At 40.5% G+C, this 16549-nt stretch overlaps 1 long non-coding RNA gene across 1 annotated transcript in view; it reads right to left on the bottom strand.

Moving 5' to 3' along the window:
• Positions 1–739: 739 nt before the first annotated feature.
• LOC115837645 overlaps positions 740–16549 on the bottom strand; it is a 32916-nt gene continuing 17106 nt past the window's right edge. Inside the window, exon 5 of the long non-coding RNA XR_004032683.1 lies at positions 740–999. This is a non-coding gene — a long non-coding RNA (uncharacterized LOC115837645). The remainder of the gene's footprint in view (positions 1000–16549) is intronic.

The following is a 16549-nucleotide window of genomic DNA, read 5'->3' as shown; positions in this document are numbered from 1 at the left end:
GGGTTATGGAGACTGAATATCTTATTTAAGTGAGGTTGCCTTTTTAAAAAGCCACTTGGATCCATTTTTATTGTGGTCTATAGTGCTTATTTCTTTGGTGTACAAATCTGATGGGAGAAGATCCATCAGAAGACAGGGGAGGGGATAGAGGAGGAAAGAATGAGAGATGGGGTGCTCTTCGTAGTGTGTCAGCCAAGCCCTGGCTGCCTGAGGTACTGATTTGCACCCCTCCACTCCCTCCTCTGCCATCCAGCCCAGGGACTCCCATGCATGCCATGTGCTTCTCAAGTCTGCCTCTGCTTTCTTTCCAGGAGCCTTATTTCAATGCCACAACTTAGAGTTATTTCCTTCTCCTGTATTACTTTATTCCATCTTGACTTTCTCCCACTGTAGCAATGATCCCACTGTAGTATATTAATTATCTTTTGGTTGCCTTTCCTGCTCAGTAGACCATAGTCTTGTTGGGTGGAGGGACTGTGCCTTTTTCGTGTTGCATGCATGTACTGGACACTCTAGTGATATTTGCTAAATGTTAAATGAGTGAGCAAATCCTGCCATATATAACCTGGCACTCATTTGCCTTCTTCCCCATCTCCTGAAACCTGGTTCATTTCCCATTTCACTAGCACAATCTTCTCTTGTGTCCAGTGTGAGAGTTGGTATAGAGTTCAGCTAGCACCTGCAGAGCCTTCCTGAGACTCCATTCTCAGAACAATCACACAATTTCGTCATAATGAGCCAATGTCTTTTCTTCTTTTAATAGTTTAAACTTTAATTTTACATTCAGGGGTCCCATGTGCAGATTCGTTGTATGGGTATTGTATTAGTCCGTTCTCATGCTGCTAATAAAGACATAACTGAGACTGGGTAATTTATAATTGAAAGAGGCTTAATTGACTCACAGTTCAGCATGGTTGAGGAGACCTCAGGAAACTTACAATCATGGCAGAAGGGGAAGCAAACACGTTCTTCTTCACATGGCGGCAGCAAGGAGAAGTGCTGAGAAAAAGGGGGAAAAGCCCCTTATAAGACCATCAGATCTCATGAGAATTCACTCACTATCATGAGAACAGCATGGAGGTAACTGCCCCCATGATTCAATTACCTCCCACCAGGTCCCTCCCATGACATGTGGAGATTATGGGAAATATAATTCAAGATGATATTTGGGTGGGTATATATATATCATATCAGGTATAGTGTGTGATGCTGAGGTTTGAGGTATGATTAATCCTGTCACTCAGACAAGTGAGCCAGAACCCAGTGGTTAGTTTTTCAAACCTTATTCCCCTTTCCTCTCCTCTCTAGTAGTCTCCAGTGTCTATTGTGGCCATCTTTATGTCCAATGTTTAGCTCTCACATGTAAGTGGGGACGTGTAGTATTTGGTTTTCTTTTCCTGAGTTAATTTGCTTAAGATAATGGCTTCCAGCCACATCCAAGTTGCTACAAAAGACATGGTGCATTTAGTGCTGCAATGAACATACAAGTACATGTGTCCTTTTGTCCTATTTATTTTCTTTTGGGTGTATACCCAGTAATGGAATTGCTGGGTTGAATGGTTAAGTTCTTTGAGAAATCTCCAAACTGCTTTCTACAATGGCTGAACTAATTTACATTCCCACCAACAGTATATAAGCATCACCTTCTCTCCACAGCCTTGACAGCATCTATGGTTTTTTGACTTTTCATGTAATGACCCATAGGCTCAAAGTAAAGGGTCAGAAAAAGACCTATCATGCAAATGAAAAACAAAAAAGAGCAGGGGTTGCTATTCTTATGTCAGATAAAACAGGCTTTAAACTAATAACAGTAAAAAAGGACAAAAAAGGGCATTACATAATGATAAATGTTCCAATTCAACAAGAAGACTTAGCTATCCTAAATATATATGCATCCAACATCGGAGCACCCAAACTCATAAAACAACTACTTCTAGACCTGCGAAAAGACTTAGACAGCTACACAATAATAGTGGGGCCTTCAACACCCCAATGACAGTGTTAGAAAGATCACTGGGCAGAAAACTAACAAAGAAATTCTGGACTTAAACTTGACACTTGACCAACTGGACCTAATAGATGCCTATAGAATACTTCATCCATCACCCACAGAAAATTCATTCTTCTCATCTTTACACAGACACAGAACATACTCCAAGATCAACCACATGCTTGGCCATAAAACACGTCTCAATAAATTAAAAAAAAATCAAAGTTATACTGACCATAATCTCAGACCACAGTGGAATAAAAACAAAAATCAATACCAAAAAGATCTCTTGAACTGTACAATTCATGAAAATTAAATAACTTGCTCCTAAATGACTTTTGGGTAAACAACAAAATTAATGCAGAAATCAAAAAATTCTTTGCAATAAATGAAAACAGAGGCACAACATACCAAAATCTCTGGGATGCAGCAAAAGCAGTGTTAAGAAGAAAGTTTACAGTGCTAAATGCATACTTCAAAAAGTTAGAAAGATCTCAAATTAAACATCTAACATCACACCGAGAGGAACTAGGAAAACAAGGCCAATGCCTTTACCTTGTAGCCCCAAAGAAGTCTGACCTCAAGAATTGGAATGTAGGATTTTTGAGGGAAATGGTGAGCCTGAAAGCAGTTAGGAAGTAACCTAATTCTCTAGCCACTCACAGAGGGTGCAAAATCTCAGACCAGAAAACAAGGCAGGGCAGAAAGGCACACACTATATATCAACAGGCCATGGATGGTCGCCACCATTCAGACTCTCCAATATTCCTTGTTAACAAGATAAAATCAGATGATCCTCATTTTCACTTGAGCCCAGGGTTATAATTTCTTGGAAAGTGCAAAGGGAGGCAAACTATAATGGGAAGGAAGAGCAAGTCAACATGAATTTGAGGAAGGGGAATTGCTTTTCATTCTGGTTTTTGAACAGCTGGTGGTCAGAGCTGACAGAGAGCCCAGGATATGTCAGCAGTCCCGGAAAAGAGATGTTCTTGTTGTAAATCTCGTGTTGATTCTTGCCCCTCCCTCTCCACCTCCCACACTTACACACGCTCATGCTTCTTAGTAAGTACACTGGAGCTACCTCCCCCATGCCCCACAGCACTTTGTACCTCTTCTAGCACAGGGATCACATTCTGACTTAGAGTGATTGTGGGTGTCTCTGTCTCTTTCTCTCAACACAAACATATTGGAGTTTCTCACTCGTCGACATTTCTGCACCAGTGCCTGCAGACAGCTTTCTCCACTGTGAGGACTCTAAATATTTCATTTACTGGAATTAAATTTACCCTTTTGGCTAAGGTGCCATATGGACAGGGGAATTACTAAGTCCAAGAGTAGTTTTGGCTTCCTGATGGGAAAGAGTTTTTGTATAACAGGAATCCTACCTAGGCCTCCTACTGCTCATTCCCAAGACAATTTCTTAGGCCCATCTTTGTCTTCCCAAATTGCCCTTATTTTTTGCCACTGCCAAGGCCCTATGGTCTCAGCTGGCTTCTCTCTCCTTTTAGGCCATTCTCTCTTGCTTTGTCCCTTGGTACGCTTTAAACTCAACAGTTCCCTAAGACTGGTTCCAGAGCAAGGTCCTGCTTCCCTGCTATGTCTCATAGAGAAGTGAAACCTCTCTTGCTGCTTTTCATAGCAGAGAGAGACTGGGTCAAAAACAAAACAGAGAATCATACAAAGCTGGTCTTTAATTCCTGATTCCCTTATAAGACAGACTAGAAACTCTGGTGAAGTCTGTGATTTGCTCTTATCCATGAGGTTGAGACTCTCTCAACTCCCTTCTTAAATACAGGTTGGAGGATAAAACTGAGGTCCTGCAGTTTGCATAATAGCTGACATCTATTGAGAATCTATTGACTACTAGGAACTATATAAGTTGTTTACATACTATTTTGTTTACTTTTTCAATTAACCACATGAGATAAATACTATTGTAGTTGCATTTTGTCAATACAGTAATTGAGCCTTAGAGAGATTAAATTACAGTTCAAAATCCCCTAGCCATGAAATGGTGGACTAGGGTTTATATCTTATTCAAAAAACAATAGTATTAACTAATGGTTACTCAAAAAGGATGTCTTTTAAATGCCAGTGAGAAGTTTGCATCTTTGAGAATGTTAGGATGGATAAACATCCATGTCACTGCTTCTCAATAAAAAGAACAATTATAGTATATTTTCTTATTGCTAGTCTAACCGGAAATAGTCTGGTTTATTACTTATAAACTAGTTCTTGGAACTAAGACAATAAACCTTGACTTGGTGCAGGAAATGGTGTGGTTTTACATGCTCAGGAAACAATGACCAGAGTAAAATATTTGACAAATTTTATGCTCTGATTGAGAATTGGAGGCCTGGGGGAATACCTGAATGACTTGCATGCTGCTAAATATTTTTCCACAATATGTTTTTTAATGGTTGCACGGTATTCCATTGTATGGTTGCAATACAATTTAGTCGCATGAAATCTGGGCAATAGGAGAGTTACCAAGAGCAGGAGAAATTTTAGAAAAGTGAAACTGAGTATTAGGTGTTCAGTAGCCAGCTTTTCCAGCTTTAGGAATTTTCTTGGGACTAGCTCTGTTGAGGGGGTAAGCTATACATGCTGTACACTTTTCCAGGCAGGAAGGGGAAAGACCCGTGCTTCTTGGTCTAGCTTCCTCCCAGAAACCTTTGCAAAGATCATCCAACTCCATCTTGTAGTCTTGAAGAAGGCCACAGATTCAGATTCCAGTTCTCTTAAACCAGCTACAGAAAACATAACTTTGGTAACTCATTAGGGTCAGGCTTATTTGTAACTTAGATTGGCTGAAGCCTTTATTAAGTGAAAAAAGATGGAAGCATAACAACATTCTTAAATGAATGCCATTCATGGAAAGAATGTCTGGAATGGAATCCTCTCTCTTGGCTAAATTTGAAAGAATAGCATGTTCTGAAAAGAAGCATGAAGGAGATTATCTGATCTTACCTACTGGCTAAGGATCAAAATGTTAAGAGAAGCACACGAGGTCGTCTTTCTGAAGCAGGAATGGTCTACGAATCAGACATACTGAATTAAGTCATGAACCAGTCATGTCCTAGAATTGTGTCCATGAACCTTGCCAAGGCATTTCCTATTCCATTTCAGGTCCAAGGTTCTCATAGTGCAGAGCTACTTTAGAAACATTTAATCACAGATCTTCTTTCAGACTGGACAGTGATCATGGCATCTTTCAGGCAGAAAGAGGAGGATTAACTTGGCTGAGAGAGGAGATAAGGAAATATCTAACCAGTCTTCTCACCACCAAAAAACAAAACAAAGCAAAACAATTCAAAACAAAACAAAACAAAAAACTATTAGCACCTGGCATAGCACCTGTCATATAGTAATAGAAGCTTAATACATATTTTGTGAATAAATATAAGAATTAGAGGTTGAAGTAGAACTGTGGACTGTCCATTACCATGCTTGGTACTTCAGCAGAATGTGTGCCAAAGAATACGGTCCCAGCTCCTCTCTGGGCTTAGGTCTGGTCTCTCCTCAGCTTCTCAGCTTTATAGGTCAGGAATTTCCCAAGCTATCATTTTACTTTGATCCTCTCAGGAACAGAAGTGAGAAAGAAGAGATGAGGTATAGCTAGAAATTTATGAGAAGGGATGGGAAGGAGAAAATAGTGCTGACTTGACTCTGTACTGACAGGGACACCTGCCCATCAGCAATGTTTTGAGCTGCAAGTAGAAGCTGGGGGGTCAGGGAGAGGCTATGTTGGTGGCTATAGAGTAACAGATGACCTGGTTGACCTTGATTATTGACCAACCTATTACAATGAAATGGTTGAGGGGTTACAAGAACAGACACAAATAATTTTATATATAATAACTAAATTAATACTTTATATGTTTTTTTTTCTGGGAAGATGGAAAGCTGTTTGTTAGAGAAAAGAATTCTAATAGTGACACATGTGTAATAAAAATCAGATTCATGACCATGACCTTCAGTTCCTGCTTTATGTTGGATTAGCCTTGGGCAAGTCAAATAAACTAGAGAAAAGAGTATTTCCATTTCCCTCTGTAAAATCAAGTTGGCCCAAATGTATATTCCTCCTTTTATATAATTAGTGTGAGCGTTCAAGCTGGGTGGAGGCAGGGAGTCTCTTTTGTAGTAAGTTGTCACCAGAAAGTCTCATTTTGTTGAGAAGAGAAACCCCTGCAATTGGTGGGACTTGGAACAAACTTTCTGGGACACTAAATGGCAGGAGACCCAGTGTTTTAAGAAGTCATTTCTGTCCTGGTTTGTTATTAAACTGTGGAGCTTCCTCTTCAAGATAGTAATATGTCATATAATACAAATTTATTCAAAAGGAGACTTAGGAGTTTACAGAATCCCAAGACAGACAAGCATCAAAAGTGCCTGCGGATCCTGCAGGAAGCCAATCCCCAGATGTTACTTTTGGCGAGGAAGGGTGAGGAGGAAGTGGTGACCTTGCTGTGACTTAATCTGCAGTGACAACCGTGGCGAGCATAAGTCACTCTGGGACTCATCTGAACCTTATCTTGGCATCTTGCTTGTGGAGAGGCAGTGCTGTATAATGGTTCAGAGCAGGCTTTGGAACAGACTGCCTGGACAAGCTACTTAATTGCTCTGTTCCTTAGTTTCCTCATCTGCAAAGTAGGGGGAAATAGCAGCACCTACCTCACTGGGTTGTTGTGAAGTTTAAATAAATTAATACATGTGAAGTACTTAGAACATTGCCTGGCATATTTGCTAGATGGTCAATAAATGTTGCATATTATTTTATATGGGCTATTTCTTCAGGTCAGTATTCTGAGTCTCTAATCTGAGAAACTTGGTGGCACAAATATTTCCTAGTTAGGCAAGCACTTTGTAATGTTTTTAATTTGTAATAGAAAACAAGGATAACATAGCAAATGAATACCCACAAGCAAACACTGCACTTCATTTTAACCAGACAATCCAATATCTTTCCCTAGCACACTTTTCTTCTGAGAGGGAAATCAAAGCGACTAGAGCTTTCTTTTTTTCTCTTAATGCTGCATGCCTTCCACTGTAGGTACCAACGGTCATTTAATAAAAGCTCTGCAGCAGAAGAGAAAACAGGCAGAACAAACAGCCCTAATAATTTACTTATTTTTGATTCACACATCCTAATAATAATGGTCAACATGGTTTAGAGTAATATTGAGTTCTTATTACTTGCCACTTGTGCTATAGTTAAAATGTCTTTTCTAACATTGTTACCCCCTTATTTCCCATTTCCTCCACGATAAGAATTGTTATCTATATTTTTACCCATTTCAGCAAACATTTGTGGAATATCTTTCATGTGCCAGGTAATGTGCTAGACTTAAATAGAATAATGTCCCTTCCTTCAAAAAGGAAGCGAAGGGGACAAATGAGAAAAGGCAATGATCAGTAAAAGCACTAAATGTGAATATTTGGGAAATAAATTATTTAAATCACCATTTATTCCCCCTTCGAATAAATGATGATTTCCTTTAGCAGTGCATGTTGATAAAATTTTCATGTGTTTTAGCCACCCCCCAAAAAAAATCCCAAGTGCATTCAAGGTGAAATGACTCAAGAACCAAGCCTCATTTCAAGGCTCTAAGCAGCTTTCATATAGAACTGAGTCAGTTACCAATATAAGACTGGCTTGGGAAGCTTAAAACAACAGGGACATGATGAAAATAAAATTTAAGCTTTGCGTGGCTGACTTAAAGCTTTTCAATTAATTTCACAACATAATTGACTTCAGACTCTGTATTTTGTCCTGCTTTGGAGTAAATTATGCATATCATTTCACCACTGAGTGATCTCTGATGAATGAGTTTTCCTTCCCACCATAAGGAGGATGGCTCTGGCTTTCTTTTTCTTTGGGAGTATTGTTTTTCCCTTTTCTTCTGGTCTCATGGAGTTTCAGGGTCTAACCACTAAGGCAGAGCAAAACTAGAACTAGTTGGAAATCCCACTGGTGAGTCAGAGCCCAGTGAATTAGTAACAGTGCTTGAGGCATTCCTCCTCCAGGGATCTTTTATGACAGCTTTAATTCATGCTCCATTTTCAGAGAGAACTGGCAGGTACAACTCTCAAGCCCTAAATTTTCCCCAGAACTTGGACCCTACATATATATATATGTGTGTGTGTATGTATGTGTGTGTGTGTGTGTATGTGTGTATATATAGATATATATGTGTATATATGTATATATATATATATATATATACACTACTGTCTGCTGGAGAGTCCACTCTAGATAACCAACAAACCCTCAAACTTAGTTCACTATGTTTACTCCCCAAATCTGCTTCCCTTCTCATGTAATGCCAGAAAAGATACTAACATTCATCCCCTTGCCAAGCCTGGGAACTTCAGAATCATCGTTTTCTCACTCATCACCACCATCCAATAGGTCACCAAGTTAGGTTGCATCTCTGAAGATCCCTTGAATCTGTCCCAGCCTCTTCATACAAAGTAACTGCCAATATCAAAGCCTGGTAGGAGGGGAACATTGCCAGAAACTAGGGTTGGGGAGGAAGGATCATCTCTTATTCTTGGAGCTGGCATTTCCATCCTCATTGTTTATTTGGATTAATGTAGCAGCTATAATCTTGTCTTCCTCCAATACATCCTCCAAATTGCTGCCTAAGTAATGTTTCTTTTCTATTTTTTTTTTGAGACAGAGTCTCGCTCTGTCCCCCAGGCTGGATATTTAATTGACAAATAAAGACTGTATATATTCAGGGTGTACGATGTGATGATTTGATATAGGTATACATTATGTAATGATTACCACAATCAAATTAGTTAACACATCCATCACCACTCATGCTGTTCCTTAGATCTTCAGAACTTGCTCATTTTGTAACTAAAACTTTGTACTCTTTGACAACACTGCCCCATTTTTGTCCTCCTGCCACGGACCCCCAACCCCTGGTAACCACTGTTCTACTCTCTGCTTCTGTAAGTTCAGCCCCTTTAGATTTCAAACATAAGTGAGATGACATAGTATTTGTCTTTCTTTGTTAGGCTTATTCCACTTAGCATAACGTCCTTCAGGTTCATCCATGTTGTTGCAAATGTCAGGATTTCCTTATTTTTTATGACTGAGTAATATTTCATAAGTAATACTTCTAAAATGCATCTCTCTTACAAGAATTTTTAGGCATCTTTTGAAAAAAAAAGTAATGAAAGTGGTATGTTTTGGCTATGTCTCTCCACCCAAATCTAATGTTGAATTGTAATTTCCAATGTTGAGAGAGGGACCTGGTGGTAGGTTATTGGATCATAAGGGTGGATTTCCCCTTTGTTCTTGTGACAGTGAGTGAGTTCTCATGAGATATGATGATTTAAAAGTGTGTAGCACTTCCCCCTTCACTCTCTTACTCCTGCCCCACCATGGTAAGATGTGCTTGCTTCCCTTTCACCTTGTGCCATAATTGTAAGTTTCCTGAGACCTCCCAGCCATGCTTCCTGTATAGCCTGAAAAACTGCAAGTCAATTAAACCTTTGTTCTTCATCGATTACGCAGTGTCAGGTAGTTCTTTATGACAGTTCGAGGATGAACTAATACAGAAAATTGGTACTGGGAGTGGGGCATTGCTATAAAGATACCTGAAAATGTGGAAGTGACTTTGGAACTGAGTAATGGGCAGAGGTTGGAACAGTTTGGAGGGCTCAGAAGAAGAAAGGAAGATGAGGGAAAGTTTGGAACTTCCTAGAGACTTGTTGAATGATTTTGATCAAAATGCTCATAGTGATATGGACAATGAAGTCCAGGCTGAGGAGGACTCTTCTCAGGTGGAGATGAGGAACTTACTGGGAACTGGAGTAAAGGTCATTCTTGCTATGCTTTAGCAAAGAGACTGGTGGCATTGTGCCCCTGCTCTAGATATCTGTGGAACTTTGAACTTAAGAGAGATGATTTAGGGCATCTGGCAGAAGAAATGTCTAAGCAGCAAAGCACTCAAGAGGTGATCTGGCTATTTCTAAAAGCATGTGCTCATATGCAAGAACAAAGAGATGATCTGAAATTGGAACTTACATTTAAAAGAGAAGCAGAGCATAAAAGTTTGGGAAATTTGCAGCTTGACCATGCAATAGAAAAGAGAATTTTCTATTCTCTTTTTATTTAATAAAAATTTATTCAATTTTTAATGTTGGGGGGGTGACCTGGTAGGAGGTGATTGGATCATGGAGGCAGATTTCCCCCTTTCAGTTCTTGTGATAGTGACTGAGTTCTCATGAGATCTGATGGTTTAAAAGCATGTGGCCCTTACCCCCACAGGCCCCTGCTCCATCATAGTAAGATGTGCTTACTTCCCTTTCCCCTTCTGCCATGATTGTAAGTTTCCTGAGGCTTCCCAGCCATACTTCCTTCACAGCCTGTGGAACTGTGAGTCAATTAAACCTCTTTTCTCATAGATTAGCCAGTCTCAGGTAGTTCTTTATAGCAGTGCGAGAACAGACTAATACAGAAGGGTATGGGAGCACTTAGCCATAGCAGATAATAAAGCATGAAAACAAAAGCAAACAAATGGAGCAACAAAGAAAGTCTAGAAATAAACCCAGAAATACATGGACATTATTCATAAAGGGATGGCATTTCAAATTGGTGGGGAGAAATATGGGTAAGTAAATCCATAGCCGATGGATGCAATGGCTTATGCCTGTAATCCCAGCACTTTGGGAGACCAAGGCAGGTGGATCACTTGAGGTTGAGAGTTTGAGATCAGCCTGGCCAACATGGTGTAACTCCAACTCTATTAAAAATAGAAAAATTAACTTGGCGTGGCGACAGGCGCCTGTAATCTCAGCTACTTGGGAGGTACTTGGGAGGCTCAAGCACCAGAATTGCTTGAACCCAGAAAGCAAAAGTCGCAGCGAGCCAAGATTCTGTCACTGCACTTCAGCGTGGGCAACAGAGCGAGACTGTCTAAAAACGAAAAATAAAAAGAAAGAAAGAAAGAAAAAAAAGTAAATCCATTGTCCTTCTTGTCTCCTAGCTTTGACTGCAGAAAGGAGGTTCTTGTTTGTCTATTTATCCACCTTGGTCACATTTGAAGTGGTGTATGAGAACATGTGCTCCCGGGGGCCTGCACGGTTTTCCTGTTCTGTTTTATGCTGCTTCTGATTTGGTTTCAAGGTCCACATAACTTCTCCTTATAGTCCATTAGTCAGCTACATCTACCTGCAAGGGAGGTTGGAAATGTAGTTGCTAGATAAGTGACCATGTGCCCAGAAAGAAGGAAAAGTGGATTCGGGGGGGTTGGGGGGCGTTAGCAGTCTTTCTCCTTCATTCATTCCATAAATATTTCAACACCTAATGTGTGCCAAGGACATTCTAAGCATTATGGATACAATGAACAAAACAGATAAAAGATCCATGCTCTTATATTCACCCTTAGAGCAGCAATGGGGGAACACCAAAAACAATAAAAAATATCAGACAGCGATAAATGAAGTGGCCAAAATAAAGCAGACAAGCAGTGTGGGGAGTTCAGGGAAACGGGGTGGTGTGTTGCAATCTTAAATAGGGTGGTAAGGGAAGGTGCCCTGGGAAGGTAATATTTGAGGGAAGACCTGAAGGAGGTGAGGGAGTAAACGGGCAGATGCATGTGAGAGAAGAGGGATCCAGGCAGTGCTAAGAGGATGTGCAAACATCCCAGGCAGGATCATGCTTGCAGTGAGAGGAAGCTTGTAGTTGAAGAAGAACAAGGAGGTTATTATGGAGGGAGCAGAAGGAGCCAGGGCGTGAGTAGTAGGAAAGGAAGTCAGAGAGATAGCGGAAGGGATAGGGATGGGCTGGCAGATTGTGTGGAACCTTGAAGACTACTGTCAGAAATTTGGCTTTGACTCTGAGTGGGGCCACTGGAGAGTTTTGAGGCAAAGACTGTCATACTCTGACTTACATTTTTGAAAGGCTATTATTTTGCAACTAGATTATGAGGGGCAAGGATAGATAGGAGACGATTATAAGGTAGGAGGCAGGGACTTGACTCCAGACCAGATTGAAGACTGGCTGAAACAAGGAGGAGGCACCGAAAGTACCTCTCCATAAAACACACCCACCAGTGCCACGACAGTTTATCATTGCCATGGCAACACTCTAGAAGTTACCACCCCTTGCCATGGCAACACCTAGAAGTTACCACCCATTTTCTAGCTAATTCTGGATAACTCACCTATTAATTAGCATATCATAAAAAGGGGGTATAAATACAAATGCAGACCTTCCCCTGAGCTGCTACTCTTACACACTTTTTATGGGGTATCCCTGCTCTGCAGGAGCTGTCTCGAAGCTGTAACACTGCCTGGCTGCCCAAGTAAAGCTGTTTTCTTCTACCTCTGGCTTGCTCTTGAATTCCTTCCTAGATGAGCAAAGAACCTGCCCTGCATCAATTGCAGTAGCCCAGGAGAGAGACAGTGTTGGCAAGAACCAGGGTGGTGGTGAGGTTATGGGAAATGATTAGAGTCTCTACATCCAAATATGTTTCTAGTCAATTTGTGAAGAAGTCCTCCCCACCATGTACAGGTATTCTAAATAAATTAATGAATATATGAATGAATAAGCAAACACATTTACATTTATATCTGAATACGTAGTTCCTCTGTTTGAAGCACTCTGTTGTCCATTGGGCTTGACATAGTGAGACCTCCAAGATGTATACTTACTTACATTTGCAACCTCATTTTCTCTCATCTCCTCCTAGATTGAGTGCAAAACTGTCTCCTCTCTTCTTCTGTCAGCCTTTTCCCCTCTCCCCACAAGCCTATCTATGTCAATCTCTTCTGCCACCTTCACAGGCAGAGATCATCTTCTTATAGTTTGCCCTGAATAATTCTCAGTTCCTGGCCAAGAGGAAGTATTTAGTAAAGTTTGCTAGACTGAACTAATTTCCTAACTCTTGGCATCCCCATCTATTTCCTCACTCCCTTATGTCATTTTTGTACTCTTTATTTTCTTTTTAGTTTTTTTTCCCTCTCTCAAAAATGAAGACAACACAAATGAGCTTATTTAGGACAGACACTAAAATTATCAACTGTTGAGAAGGTAAAACATTTATTTTTCTCAGTGTCTCTCTTTTTTTCTTCTTTTCATCAGAGAGACTTGAGTTAAAATTCTTACTTCCTAAGTTTATGACATTTGATAGGTTTCTTCACTTTGAGGTTTCTCTCATTTTATCTGTAAAATGGGGACAATAGTGCTCACCTTTCAGATATGGCTGCAGGTTGGGTAAGTAATATATACAAAGCATGCTGCTTTTATTTGAGTCTAATAAAAAGCTTTATAGAATTATAAGGTATTATATTCTCCCATCTTTACAGATAAGGCTCAAATTCACATGTCTTAAGTGAGAGAACCAGATAAGAGTTCAGGTCTTTGTTTCCTAATCTTTTCCTATTTCACTGGCTCTTTCATTTGACTCCAGGGCTAGCAAAAACCAGTGTCCAAGCCGGGTGTGGTGGCAATGCTTGTAGTGTCAGCTCTTTGAAAGGCTGAGGCACTGTTGTGGGGTGGGGGGGGGGGGAGGGATAGCATTAGGAGATACACCTAATGCTAAATGACGAGTTAATGGGTGCAGCACACCAACATGGCACATGTATACATATGTAACAAACCTGCACATTGTGCACATGTACCTTAAAACTTAAAGTATAATAATAATAATAAAAAAAAAGAAAGGCTGAGGCACTTGAGCCTAGGAGTTGGAGGCTGGCCTGGGCAACTTAATGACACTCTGTCTTTAAAAACAACAAAGAAAACACACCAACAACAGGCAAGCAGAGAGTCAAATCATGAATGAATTCCCATTCACAATTGCTACAAAAAGAATAAAATACCTAGGAATACATCTAACAAGGGAAATGAAGAACCTCTTCAAGGAGAACTACAAACCACTGCTCCATGAAATCAGAGAGGACATAAATAAATGGAAAAACATTCCATTCCATGCTCATTGATAGGAAGAATCAATATTGTGAAAATGGCCATACTGCCCAAAGTAATGTATAGATTCAATGTTAAACTTCCCATTAAACTACTGTTGACATTCTTCACAGAATTAGAACATATAACAAACTATTTTGAAATTCATATGGAACCAAAAAAAGCCTGAATAGCCAAGAACATCCTATGCAAAAAGAACAAAGCTCGAGGCATCACACTACCCAACTTCAAACTATACTACCAGGCTACAGTAATCAAAAAGCATGGTACTTGTACAAGAACAGGCACACAGACCAATGGAACAGAATAGAGAACTCAGAAATAACACCACATACCTACAACCATCTGATCTTTGACAAACCTGACAAAAACAAGCGATGGGGAAAGGATTCCTTATTTAATAAATGGTGCTGGGAGAACTGGCTAGCCATATGCAGAAAATTGAAACTAGACCCGTTTCTTACACAACACACAAAAATTAACTCAAGATGGATTAAAAACTTAAATATAAACCCCCAAACTATAAAAACCCTACAAGAAAATCCAGGCAATACCATTCAGGACGTAGGCATGAGCAAAGATTTCATGACGAAGACGTCAAAAGCAATTGCAACAAAAGCAAAAATTGACAAATGGGATCTAATTAAACCAAAGACCTTCTGCACAGCAAAACAAACTATCAACAGAGTGAACAGACAACCTTACAGAATGGGAGAAAATTTTTGCAATCTATCCATCTGACAAAGGTCAATATACAGAGTCTATAAGGAACTTAAGCAAATTTATGAGAGAAAAACAAACAATCCTATTAAAAAGTGGACAAAAGACATGAGCAGACACTTATCAAAAGAAGACATACATGCATCCAAGAAATATATGAGAAAAAGCTCAACATCACTGATCATTAGAGAAATGCAAATCAAAACCTCAATAAGATACCATCCCATGCCAGTCAGAATGGCTGTTAATAAAAAGTCAAAAAACAACAGATGCTGGTGAGGTTGGAGGAACACGTTTACACTGTTAGTGGGAGTGTAAATTAGGTCAACCACTGTGGAAGGCAGTGTGGTGATTCTTCAAAGACCTAGAGGCAGAAATACCATTTGACCCAGCAATCCCATTACAGGGGTATATACCCAAAGGAATATAAATCATTCTGTTATAAAGATACATGCACATATATGTTCATCGCAGCACTATTCACAATAGCAAAGACAGGGAATCAACCCAAATGCCCATCAATGATACATTAAATAAAGAAAATGTGGTACATATACACTATGGAATACTATGCAGTCATAAAAAGGCATGAGATCATGTCCTTTGCAGGGACATGGATGGAGTTGGAAGCCATTATCCTCGGCAAACTAATGCAGGAACTGAAATCCAAACACTGCATGTTCTCACTTATAAGTGGGAGCTGAATAATGAGAACATATGGACACATGGGTGGGAACTACACACTCTGGGGCCTGTCGGGGAGAGTGGGGGGAGGGAGAGCATCGGGAAGAATAGCTAATGGATTCTGGGCTTAATACCTAGGTGATGGGACATGGCACTTGTTTACCCATGTAACAAACCTGCACATCCTGCGCATGTACCCCTGAACTTAAAGTTGAAGAAGAAACAAACAAACCGCTAGCTGCAGAATTCTCAGTATGGACTGGGCACTTCTGAGTGGGTAGTTTGGAATTTTCCTAAGTTGAATCCTAAAATGACCTTTGATCGATCAACATAATTAATGAGCTTCTTGCTGTGTGCCCAGCACTGCCAGTAGTTGCTTTAAGGGCCATAGATGTAAAATCACATTTCATGCTCTCATTGAGAAGGCAGTCTAGCTGCGCTGACAATGCTGACTTCTGTGGAACAATAGTGGATATGAAAAGCCAGAATATAACAAGATGTGGAGAAAGTGGTGTACAAACTCTAAGACCTGCTGGACCAAAGAGCTGAATGAATGAGGAAAGGTGAGGCTGGGCTTTTTAAAGGCAAGATGTGAGAATTGTGTCCTAATGTGAGAATTGTGTGCATAGGATCTGGCTGGGGAAGGAGGAAATGGGACATTTGGGGAGAGGAGATGGGGAGGAGCCTGTGGGGCAGCAGCAGTGCTGCCAAACTTCTGTTTTTCATGTACTCCATGTAAGTGTAGTTATCACAGTTTAAAAATATCTGAAGGACAGTGTCAGCAGCAATGGATTTCCACTAGATAGTCGGGTGACAGGATTAGAGCATGCAGGCTTATGCAAAGCCTGTTCCAATAGGCGACCTTGTCTGGGACTCCACATCAACAGGGCTCATCCTGTCTTCTGTCCTGCTGTGCTCTGCTGTGGGGCCTGTTGCAGGCTGAGAATTGAAGGGGAAGAATCAAGTGCCAGGAGAGGGAGCTGGGGGAAGCCAGAGGCTGGCTCACCTGCAGAAGGGTAGGACATCTCCTAGCTGGAAGCTTGTCAAGCTTGGAGCCAAAGCTTCGGGTTGGCCACCTCTTGCTGAGAGGGAAAGGAGGAAGTGAGAAGGGGGTGCTTGTGCTCTCCCTGGGGCCTGGGATTGCTAATCTCTTTTAGGGAAGCAATGAGTTGGGCTTCAGTGATAGTCTGACTCCGAACTAAGGA

The sequence above is a fragment of the Nomascus leucogenys genome, chromosome 12 (assembly GCF_006542625.1).
Source record: "Nomascus leucogenys isolate Asia chromosome 12, Asia_NLE_v1, whole genome shotgun sequence".
NCBI lineage: Eukaryota > Metazoa > Chordata > Mammalia > Primates > Hylobatidae > Nomascus > Nomascus leucogenys.
The sequence above is the reverse complement of the archived record's forward strand: the minus strand, read 5'-3'. Positions and strand labels throughout refer to the sequence as shown.